The sequence below is a fragment of the Mirounga angustirostris genome, unplaced genomic scaffold, assembly GCF_029215605.1.
Source record: "Mirounga angustirostris isolate CCGP_5_RB_7025 unplaced genomic scaffold, mMirAng1.0.hap1 SCAF_13, whole genome shotgun sequence".
NCBI lineage: Eukaryota > Metazoa > Chordata > Mammalia > Carnivora > Phocidae > Mirounga > Mirounga angustirostris.
Window position 1 is genome coordinate 44,492,316 of NW_026991721.1, and position 12,172 is coordinate 44,504,487.

The following is a 12,172-nucleotide window of genomic DNA, read 5'->3' on the forward strand; positions in this document are numbered from 1 at the left end:
ATTATTTGAAGCTTATGATATGGAAAGTTATTTTGAGCAAATTACAAGGAATGTTTATTATAAAAGGAAAGTTTTAAATCATGACCTTCCTGGGGCACCTGGGTGGCTCAGTCGGTTAGGCGTCTGCCTTCTGCTCAGGTCATGATCCAAGGGTCCTGGGATCGAGCCCCGTGTGGGGCTCCCTGCTCAGCGGTAAGCCTGCTTCTCCCTCTCCCACTCCCCCTGCTTGTGTTCCCTCTCTCACTGTCTCTCTCTCTGTCAAATAAATAAATAAAATCTTTAAAAAAAATAAATCATGACCTTCCTTTCATCAAAAGAAATACTAAATAAAATGGAAAAGTGAAGCTATAAGTTTGGAGAAGATGAACGGATGTCAAGAATATATAAAGAATTCTTACATATTGTTAAGAAAAGGACAATTTGTTCAAGTCACACAATGCAGTCTTATTCAGGACTCAGAATGATTTACCAATAGCTACATAGTCATATCTGTCAATGGACGAATCTTAGCAATATAACTTTGAATGAAAAAAGTTAAAAAAATTACTTATAGCATGATACATAGTTTTTAAAGTTAAAGTAGGCTTTCTAAAAATACAGACACAAACACAGTAAGAAGCAAGGAATGATGAAAAGAAATGTAGAATAGTGGTTTTTATCTTGTGTGGCAATCGGCAGGGAACAGAGTATGGTAGGCTCATACAGGTGGATGCAAATTATTGCCAGGTTTCTAGTTTTCATGTTAAATTATGCCTTCCTGGGTATTGATTATATTATAAACAAACAAGCAAACAAACTCAAATGAATGGAGAAGGCTTTGCATGGACCAATAATGAGAATATGACATGGACCACAAATTATAATGAATTCAGTTTGGATCCATTAAAAGCAAAGCAATAAAATCAGGCAGTAGCTAGATGAAGTGGAGTAAAGGTGCTTCAGGCAGAGAGAACAGTAAATACACAAGTCTTGCAGTTGGAAAGCTTTGAGTGGCTATTCCAGGAAGTAAAAAAGGCCTGATTAGAGTGAAATGATGAAAGAGGACAGAGGCCTAGAAACTGGCTGGAGAGATGTGCAAGTGAAAGATCATGCAGGATCCTGTTTACAATGTCAAGTAGTTTCGATTTTATTCTAAATACATTAAGAAGCTATTGATAGGTTTTAAGCAAGGACAAGATATATCAGTGCATGCTTTTTAAGAGTTAGGTTGACTGGAGTGTATGGAATGAATGAAAGTGGGATGAGAATGAAAGGTGTCATGGAGACCAGTTATGAGGCTTTTGAGGAGCACAACTCAGAGATAATGCTGAGGTTTTCTAAGGCAGTGACTGTGCAGAGGAGTGGACAGACAGAATTTTTTTACTGAAATTGCTTAAGTAATATGGAGTGTTTGATGTGAGGAATTATTAGTTGAGAGAGATGGAAAGAAAAAAAGGAATGTGTATTTTAGAGTTTTGAGAAAGGGTAGGCCTTGGTGGATGGATGGATTTTTATTCAATGTTAATTCCAGCTCAGCCTAACATAGTTGTGTCAAGTTCAGCTTTCTACCTTAGGCCACTATTGCTGCTTAAGGGATTTTTTTTTCTTCTGGGATGGACAAGGGGGAAGGAAGTAAAGATGAGATGGGGAAAGAAGAAAGAACTATATTATATAAGGGAGTCATTATTATTTCTTAATGAATGTGAGTTGCTAGGTCATTTTATACGGTAGTTAGTAATAAAACAGTAATTTCTATTTTACCTGCCACAATTTTTAGATTTTATACTTTCAAAGTTGTTTTCTGTAAACTTCAAGAGTCATTGACCTATGTCAATGTTACTGTGTTTAGTAATGATCATATAAAATGTTAGATGTACTTAAAAGGAAAAAGAGATCTGAATTTGAATATCTTTTCTGTAGATATATTAAGTCTATAAGCCAAGAGGTTCACTGTGGTTGTAGTATGTGGGTGTTTCAGAACAAAAGTAATTCCAACATTATCCAGATGAATAGACAGTAACAAAAATAAGCTTATTCTTAATCTAGACCTATAATTGAGCTAGTGAGTGTTTATTTCCTGCTTCATTTCTGTGACTTCTCTTCATGTGCAGAGCAAATATCCCTGACCCATATATTCTGTATTCATGGCACTGATATTGCATTGATACTTATTCTTAAGTGATTTAGTCTTTTATAAATGGACTTCTGAAAGCAAAAAGCTGGTTCTTGTTCTTGTAATTTTCCTCAATGATTTAAGTGATGGAACAGAGACCATGAACATCAAACTTATAGATGGCATCAGGCTGTCATTTTAAGCACTGTGTTAGAATTCAAAACGATTCTGGCTAAATAGAAAAGAGAGTTCAAATGGAAAGAATTCAAATTTTGATGGAATATGTATGATACTATATGATATATGATAGGAAAGAATTAGACATTGAAATGAGAAGGGGCTGGGGGTGGTAATAAGCCATTTGGAGAACCCCCTGTAAGTGAATGTCCCATATACTTTCTTGTGCACCAACTAACAATATGATATGAAGAAGTTAGTACTAGTATAACATAGTATACTACTTTCATCAGAAATGAGCCTGGTGAAGATAGTGCTTTATTAAGTGATGATTTTGTCCACTTTTGACAACAAATAGTAAAATAGGCACTGCATTTAACTTATGTTATCGATAGATATGTTTATATTATCAATAGATAACAAATCGGATTATATTATTTATAGAGATGGTATCCATAGGCACTTAATTATTGATGAAGACAATAAAATATTAGTTTTTAATATCTGAACATATATTCTAGAATAAGAACTCTATGCATTTATTCTTCAGATAATTTCAGCATATATATTTACTTCAAGTAAAATACTTACATAGTGTGTTCTGATATCTTCTATTTACTTTGCTAAGGGAGAGATAAGAACCCTTCAGCCATGTGGCCAAGAAAATAATCTTTGTTCTGCTCCAGGGTGGAGTTCTTTGTTATCTCTGTTTCTCTAATCCCTTCCAGCTTGTCCCACCAGCTATCTTTTGCTTGAGCACTCCTACCATTAGGCTTACCCTCTGCCTGTGTCTTCCACGTCCACAGTGGATGTGGAGAAAGAGCCATTCCTCGATGGCAGTCCAGATTGAAAATGGATCTCCCATTGTGTAACATTGTGATCCTTCTGGAGAAACACCAGGAAGCAGCAGTTGAATATTTTAATTCTGCATGTTGATATGAACAATAAATACTCCATTTTGAAGCTTCAGGTTTTAGAGTGTTTTTGTAAAATCTGTATTTGGCATTTAAATAATCGAATAATTGAATTTCAGGAATGAGACGTTTAGGAGTAACTTTTCAAGATGTGTTTAATTCCTTATATCCCATTCTTGAAAGGTGATCATTCAGGTTCTACTTGATTACTAGCTAAAGGGGATGCTCAGTCTCTGAGGCAGACCATTTTAGTGTTGGATGACTTTAGTGGTTAAATTCTTATAATCTTCTTTCTTAGATAGATGTTATTGAATTCTTGAAGTTAATAACTCCACAACCTATTGGCTTCTTATTGTTCTTAGAATAAAAACAAATTCTGTATTATGGCCTACTAGTAATTTATAGTCTGGCCATGCCTGTATCTTCAGCTTTATATTATATGATTCTTAACCAGTCAGTTCTAGCCACACTGTTTTTTTTTAGTTTTTCTTTTTTTTTATTTGATTCTTTTTTTTTTTAAGATTTTATTTTTAATTATTTGACAGAGAGACACAGAGAGAGGTGGGAGAGGGAGAAACAGGCTCCCTGCTGAGCAGGGAGCCGGATGTGGGGCTCGATCCCAGGACCCTGGGATCATGACCTGAGCTGAAGGCAGATGCTTAACGACTGAGCCACCCAGGTGCCCCTCTTTATTTGATTCTATAGGGTCTTTCCATGTGCTGTTCTTCAGCCTAGAAGGCCCTCTTCCCAATCTCCTTTCACCTTTCACCAAACTAACCTTTATCTTTAGATTTTAGCAGAATCATTTCAGTTGATTCTTCTATGACCTTCCTGATTAGATTAAATCCTCTTGTTATATACACTCATGGTGCTCTGTACCTCTTCTTTTAGCTTATATCACAATTGTGGTTCTAATTAATCAATGATTAATAGATGAATGGCTTAAAAATTTTTTTTTAAATTTATTTGACAGAGAGAAAGCGAGAGAGGGAGCACAAGCAGGGGGAGTGGGAGAGGGAGAAGCAGGCTTCCCCCTGAGCAGGGAGCCCGATGCGGGGCTCAATCCCAGGACCCTGGAATCATGACCTGAGCTGAAGGCAGATGCTTAATGACTAAGCCATCCAGGCACCCCGATGAATGGCTTTTTAACCCATTACCCCAGTGTTTTTGTTCACTATATGCTATTAGTACATACAGCGTCTGCCACATGGCAACTCTGAAGTAAATATTTGTTGAATGAAATGATCATAGGTCTGCCTTTTGGATATGTAGGAAAATTTTACTTCTACATGGTAATGCTTCAAAAATTTTGAGACAGCTAGATTTTTTTTTCTCTCAGAAGAAAAGGTTCCATATATCTTATCTTTAAATTCTCTTTCTATGACAAACGAGAGCTTTCCACATCTTGGTTGCTTGCTCTCCTCTGCATGCATTCAGGTAGTCAATGTGCTTCATACATTGAGGCAGTTAGTTCTGAAAATAATGCTCCCAAATTGTGAGAATGCTTTCAGGTTTTAGAAATTCATGTTAGAATAAGAAATAGCTTTTGTGAGCTAAACTAGTCTCTTGAGTGTGATATTTTAGGCTTTTGGTTCCTTTAGCATGCATTGGTTTAATTTCTATATAAGTTGTCTTTTGAAGAAAAGCTGTAGTTCTTGTTTCTTTCCAGGACTTAGGTGCAGACAGAATCAGGATTCCTCGTACCATGAGTAAAAGAAATCCATCTATGTAAACCATGAAAAATCACTGAAATTTTTTGTGTAAGTGAAACCATAAGCTTCAAAATCAGTGATACAGAGTAAAGATTTCCTGGACAGCATTTCATGATAAAAACCCACTTTTACCCTTCTCGTGTTTTAGGAGGAAGCAAAACAAAAAGTGGGAAAATATGACGATCTTAAATAAACTATATTACTTTTTAAATGTTTCAACATCAACAAAGATAGTTAAGTGTACATATATAAGTAAAGTCAGTTATTGTTAGCCTTCCTCATCTAAATTAATTAACAAGTTAATAAACATTTATTGATTGCTATTTATCAGGTACTAAGCTAGGTATTATTTTTCTGTCTTAGAACAATAGCTTATTTTTCTGATTATAAAAATACAAATTCAAAGTAGAATATTTGGAATATACAGAGATCAAGAAGATATTTACCCTCTACCCAGATATAAATACTGTTAAAACTTTGGTATATTTGTTTTAATTTTTTAATCAACTCAATAAATACTGAGTGTATATTATATTGCTATTTATTATTCTAGAAGCTAGAGATGCATCAGTTCACAAAATAGATGAAATTCTTGTTCTCATGGACCTTATAACTCAGTGAGGAGAGATATAAAACAAATAAAATATTAAATATGTCAGCTTATGCACCATAAAAAAATAAGGCACAATAGGGAGATAAAGAGTGTTATGTAAGGTAGAGAGAAGACATTTCTGTAAAAGTGACATTCCTGCCCAAACCAGGAATTTCTGAGCAAATATCTGGTTCTAGAGTGGATCAGGCAGAGAGAATAGCAAGCGCAAAGGCCCTGAGGTAGGAATATGCATGGCATATTGGAGAAACAGCAAGCATGACAGTATGACTGCAACAGAATGTTTGAGCAGAGGAAGGATGTGATCTGATTTATGTTTTAAAAGACCCACTCTGGATACTCTATGAAGAATAGGCAATGGGGGAAGGTGGTAGAAGTAGGGAGACCAGTTAGGAGACTACTGCAGTAGAACACAAAGAGAATATTAACTTAGACCAAAGAGGTGAGAAGTGGGTAGATGTTGGATATATTGTAATCAGCGGCATTAGGATTTGCTGATGGATCATAAATAGGGGAATAAGAGAAAAAGTGTCAAGTAAAACTATAATTTTTTATCAATCTTTTAAAATTTAACATTTTTTGAAAACAAAAAAGTATATAATTGTAAAGTATAATTAATACCCATAGAGCAAACATCTGTGTAATTCCTGTGCGGATTAAGAAATAGAACACTAACACTATCCCCAAAGCCTCACTTATGTCTTCCCAATTTCTAACTTTTTTCTTAGTCCTAGAAGCATCTGTTATCTTGAGTTTTATGGTTGTCATTTTTTTTTGCCTTTTCTTTAAAGCTTTATCACTTCTGTATGCATCCCTAAATATATAGTTTAGTTAGCTTGCTTATGAACATTATATGAATTGAAAAAAATTATGTATTCTTTTGGGTCTTTATTCTTTTTTTTTTTCAGCAAAATAATTTTATTTTCTAACACACGGTAAACATATACATCCAACATGCACTCGTCTTGCACATTTATTCACAAATGGTGACTTCCAAATTACAACTGCTTTGATATTGAAACATGTACTAACAGTTATCTTAGTTGAGATATGAAAAATGCTTTTAGATGCATAACATTCTGAATATATTGGTCGCAGCAGAATTTGCTTTAGTTAGATTAGTTCTATGAATTTAAAGCTTTGAAAAGCTACTACTTTTGCATCTAATACTCCAGATGAATAAGATGCAGCAATATCAGCTTGTATTCCGCAGAATATTCATTTTTCTGGTGATGGAACCACTTATCCACATCTCTTGGTACTGTGCAGGCAGATTCGCATGGTGGTGGTAAAGCATCCACAATAGCTTTGGCAGCATCGGGATCACACTTGAAGGGGCTCTCAGACACTGTAGTATTCATGCAACTGAGTCCCTTTCGATCGGTTTTCTTTGTCACTAATGCTCTCCAATGGTCATGAGTGCTTTTAATAGTATCAATTGCAAAGTCCTTATCTTTAAATTCTGCATTGAAAGCAAACTGGTTTTCTGGTTTCCATCAGGAACCTTGTACCTTCTAAACCAGTCCACAGTAGCTTCCAGGTAGCCAGGTTTCAGCTGCTTGACATCATTAATATCATTGTAATTGGCTGCATCAGGATCATCCACATTAATGGCAATGACTTTCCACTCAGTTTCCCCTTCATTGATCATAGCCAGTATGCCCAGAACTTTCACCCTAATTATTTCACCTCTTGCACATACCTTACTTCCAATTTCACACACATCAATGGGGTCATTGTCACCACAACAGCCAGTGTGTTTGTCATTGTGTCCTGGGTCTTCCCAAGTCTGGGGGATGGCAGCATAGTTCCAGATATATCCTTTATAAGGGAACAAATTTGCAACGTTATGGAGTTTTCCTTTTTTCACATCTTGTTTAATTGGGTTTAAAGGATCCTTTGTAGCTATCTCCATTTTTGCATTAGACCAGCGTGGTACTTCAAATACCATGTGGAACACATCCTTATCTGCATAAATTGGAACATCATGAAATGGAGATATATATTGTCCTTTTTCATTTTTGAGGAAGACTCAGTACTGGAGGGTGAAGGGCGCGGTGCGTTTCTCGCTGCTGAAGCTGTTCATGGTGCCCATGACTAGCCACTGCTGCCGCCGCCGCCACCGCCACAGAGCCACTCTAGGGTCTTTATTCTTTCATACAGGATTGTTTGTGAGATTCAGCTATGTCGTAGGGAATAGTTAATAGTTAATTTGTTTATTTTTATTGCTGTATTGTATTCTGTAGTATGATTATGCCATAATGTATCCACTCTTCAGCTGATAACTAAGAAAATTTTTGTATGTGTATCCTGTTGCACATGGGTTTTTATAGGGTATATTTCTTTTTTTTTTAAAAAAGGTTTTATTTATTCATTCATGAGAGACACAGAGAGAGAGAGAGGCAGAGGCAGAGGGAGAAGCAGGCTCCCCAAGGAGCAGGGAGCCCGATGTGGGACTGGATCCCAGGACCCCGGGATCATGACCTGAGCCAAAGGCAGACGCCCAACCATATAGGGTATATTTCTAAAAGACAAATTGCTGATTTCAGAGAATGTGATTCTTCATTTAAGTAGGTATTGCTGAAGTGTTTCCAAAATGTACGATTTTAGACTTCTGCAACAGTGGTGATTTCACATTGTTCCATATTTTTGCCCAAACTTATATTATTAGTACTTTTGTCAGTCTAGTGGATAGGCATTGGCTCATTGTGGTTTTAATTTGCATTGCTTTAATTACTAATGAAGTTAAAAATCGATTTGTATGTTTTTTGGCCATATATATATATATATATATATATATATATATATATATATATATATATATATATATATATATGGTAAAGTGCCTGTTCAAGCTTTTTGACCATTTTTCTACTAGGCTGCCTTTTCTTATTGATTTGTGGGAGTTGGTTATTAAATCTGTGAATAAGTTCTTTTTTGTTATTTATACATAATATAGGTATCCTATTTTATGGAATTTTTTTCGTTATTTTTATGGTATCACTTTTACTTTGTGGTTGGTACTTTTTGTGTCTAGGTTTAAAAAAATCTTCCACAACCTGAGGTTATGAATATATTCTCCTGTATTTCTTTGAGAGTTTCATAATTTTGTCTTCTACATTTAGCCTTAACTTTCTCTAAGCTCAGACTCTTTAATGGTTTAGTTTGCAAATGTGCTTCTGAAATCCTTAATTTATCATTTTTATGAGGTTCATTAATCTTTGGACCCTCTAAAGATAAATCACATTGAAGATATTTTCCAGGAGTATTTTGTAAGCTTACATAATATAGAAAAAGTATGTCAGCAGCCTAATGTAGGACACCGCCTGATTTTTAAGATAAAAAACCCTTCAAATTCAAACACTGCTTTTTTTTTTTCTTCTTGTTTACATATGCTTTTTTACTTAAAGCAATGAAGTGGATGAGATAAAAATTGTGGTTCAGATTTTCCTGGTACTCACATCAACCTAGGTTTTAGGCTGCAAATTTATGACATAACTAAACAGAGTAAGTGATTTTGCTCAGAAAATTATTGAGTATCTCCTTTCCCCCTTATTCAGAGTATGTATAATTTACCAAAAAATCAATAAATGTTATAAAGGAAAATAAAGCAGGGTAAGATAAGAAGGAATGATAGGGATACTTTAGATGAAGTAAAGAGGGTCTCTCTGAGGAAGTGACATTTAAGCAGAAACTGAATGAAATGAGGACTAAGGCCCAAGAAGAGAATTGTGAAGAGAATTCCAAGCAGAGAGAGCAACAACTTCAAATGCTGTAAGATGGAAATGAGCAAAGATGAGGTGTACCTGAAAAGTTTTCAAAGCCAGTTCTAAATCTGCTGGTTTTAATCCACTGTGATGCACCTTATATACTGCCACCATATAATTTTTTCAAGTACTTTTACCAGCTCATCAGTAGCTTGTTCATAAACCTCCTGTTTACTAGTTGTTTCTGGTTATTTATTGATACATTTATTTATATTGGCCTGTCAGTGTGACTTAGGAAAATCATTAACCATAGTTAATTAAATTAATGCCTGTTTTTTGTTGACCTTGTGGGATGACACTTAGAATTGTGTCCTTGAGAAGCCACTCCATCAAAAGTCAATTTGGAATATCTGACCTTGTGACTTTTAATTTGGGGCACATATTTGGAATCGGAGTTTGTTTTTTCTTTCTGTATCTTAACAATATGGTGTGTTTCTCCCTCTCAGCAGTTGTTGAACCACTTATTGTACCTCAGGTCCAACTGCAAGAAAATGACTATTTATCTTTATGAGGTACCTCCCCAGGGCCACTCAGTGACTTTTAGTATGCCTTGTAGTCTATATTTTAAGCCAGATCATCTCAAACATATCCTCCAATTTTGGTGAAAATGTATCTTGCTACTTTTATATAACATGGAAAAAAAGCAAAGAGGAACTTAAATTTATTTATGTGTATTTATTTTCTATACTTTTCCAAAAGGAATTTGAGATGATGAAAAGCGAAACAAAAATTTAAAATATAAATAGAATATCAATATTAAAGGAAAATGGGAATACAAAAAAGAAAAATTTTATTTTATTTTTTATTTAAAAAAATTTTTTTATTTAAATTCAGTTTAGTTAACATATAGTGTATTATTAGTTACCGAGGTAGAATTTAGTGATTCATCAGTTACATCAACACCTACTGCTCATCACATCAAGTGCCCATCCTTAATGCCCATCACCCTGTTACCCTATCTCCCCACCACCTCCCCTTCAGCAACCCTCAGTTTGTTTCCTTTGGTTAAGAGTCTCTTGTATTTGCTTCCCTGTTTTTATCTTATTTTGTATTTTCTTCCTTTCCCCTATGTTCATCTGTTTTCAAAACAAATTTTAAAAGTATAAATGGAATATCAATGGTAAAGGAAAAGGAGAATACAAATAAACATGTGTGGGGGGTACTTTAGTCATGATTTCCCATACTGAATATGAAGGTCTGTAGTGTAGTATGTTTAGAACACCACAGTATGTCTTCATCCATTTGGATGGTTCATTTTCAGTAATTATAAATTGGAATAATAAAAAAATAAATAGCTTAACCAACATCAATATCAGTTTTTGTCTTAATTTCTATTCTATTGATCAGACTCTGTTCTGTCTATATCAGACTACTGATACAGGCACCATTTACTGAACACCTACTTACTGTGTGCCAGACATCAAATAGAAACACAAACCTTTTGAAAATATGATTGAGTAGGAATTTTACAAATGAGGAAACTGAAGTTCAGAGGATTTCACAAATGGAAAAAGTGAGGTTGAGATATGTTAATGACTTGCTAAGACCACACAGTGAGGAAGAGTCAGGATTGCAGTGCAGATCTGAGAAAATTTAGTCTCCTACTTACACTATCCATTTTGCCTCTTTCAGAGAAGTTTTACTTAAATGTGCACATAGCATTTTTTTTACCTGTGTTCAGTATAGTTTAAAAGTACTTAAACATGACATTTAGTTTTTATTTCTATGTGCAGTTAAAAAAACTCTAAAGACTCCAGAATAACGTCTTTTTATTTAGTTGTCATTACCATTTATAGGGCACTTGTTTTCTAATCAACTTATGTGTGTTCTTGGTAAAAGTACTCATTCCTCTGGGCCTCATTATGAATTTATATTTTTGAACGTTTTAGTGGCAAAGCAGTTAACATTTGGGGATTTTTTGTTCATTGGTTTAAAAATACTTAAGTGTGTGTTATTTATGGTCTCATTACACATGTGTATCCATAAATAAGATATTTTATTTTGCATATTTCAAGCTATATTTAATGTTATTACATTGCATTTGCCTTGCCATAATTTGCCTTTTTCATTTCATATTATGTCTATGAGATTTCTCCTTATGCATAGCCGTAGCTCCTTTTCATCGATTTTTTTTCCCTATGCTTCATAGTATTTCATTATAAGAGCATTACAAAACTTTCTTTTCCATAGTCTATTGATGAATATCTAGGATGTTTCTTTTGTTTGTTTGTTTATTGTGACTAGAACCTTCTCATACATGCTTTGAGATATATTTGCCTGTGTTTCTCTAAACTAAACACATAGATGTGGAATTACTAGATTATAGTGTCTATCTTACTTTGTGAAATGATAACCCAGTAGGTTAGTTAACATAACCTCATGTAATTACCACGTTTTTGCTGTTGGTGTTATAGTGAGAACATTTAAGATCTACTTTCTCTTAGCAACTTTCACATATACAATATAGTGTTATTAACTATAGTCACCATGTTGCACATTAGATCTGCAGAATTACTCCTCTTGTAACTGGAAGGTTGTACTCTTTGACCAACAACTCTTCCTGCATTCCCCAGCCCATGGCAACCATCAATTTACTCTCTCTGTTAATATGAGTTCAGTTTATTTTAGATTCCACATTTAGATGAAATCATATACCATTTGTCTTTCTTTGTCTCACTTATTTCACTTAGAGTAATGTCCTCAAAGTCCACTCATGTTGTTACAAATGGCAGGATTTCCTTCTTTTTTTTCTTAATGGCTAAATAGTATTCTAGTGTGTGTGTGTGTATACATACCATATTTTCTTTTCTTTTTTCTTTTTGCCTTTATTAAATGACAACATACAGCAACTAGATTCCTCCTGAACCCCAGCCATTTTATGTTATCTGAACATCCTTGAC

General features: G+C 34.6%; 1 protein-coding gene and 1 pseudogene across 1 annotated transcript in view; one reads left to right on the forward strand and one right to left on the reverse strand.

Moving 5' to 3' along the window:
* Nucleotides 1-12,172, forward strand: part of LOC129046364 (disks large 1 tumor suppressor protein-like) — a 562,187-nt gene that overhangs the window by 95,762 nt on the left and 454,253 nt on the right. The gene's annotated exons all lie outside the window — the stretch shown is intronic.
* On the reverse strand, nt 6,414-7,591 carry LOC123856693 (inorganic pyrophosphatase-like; annotated as a pseudogene).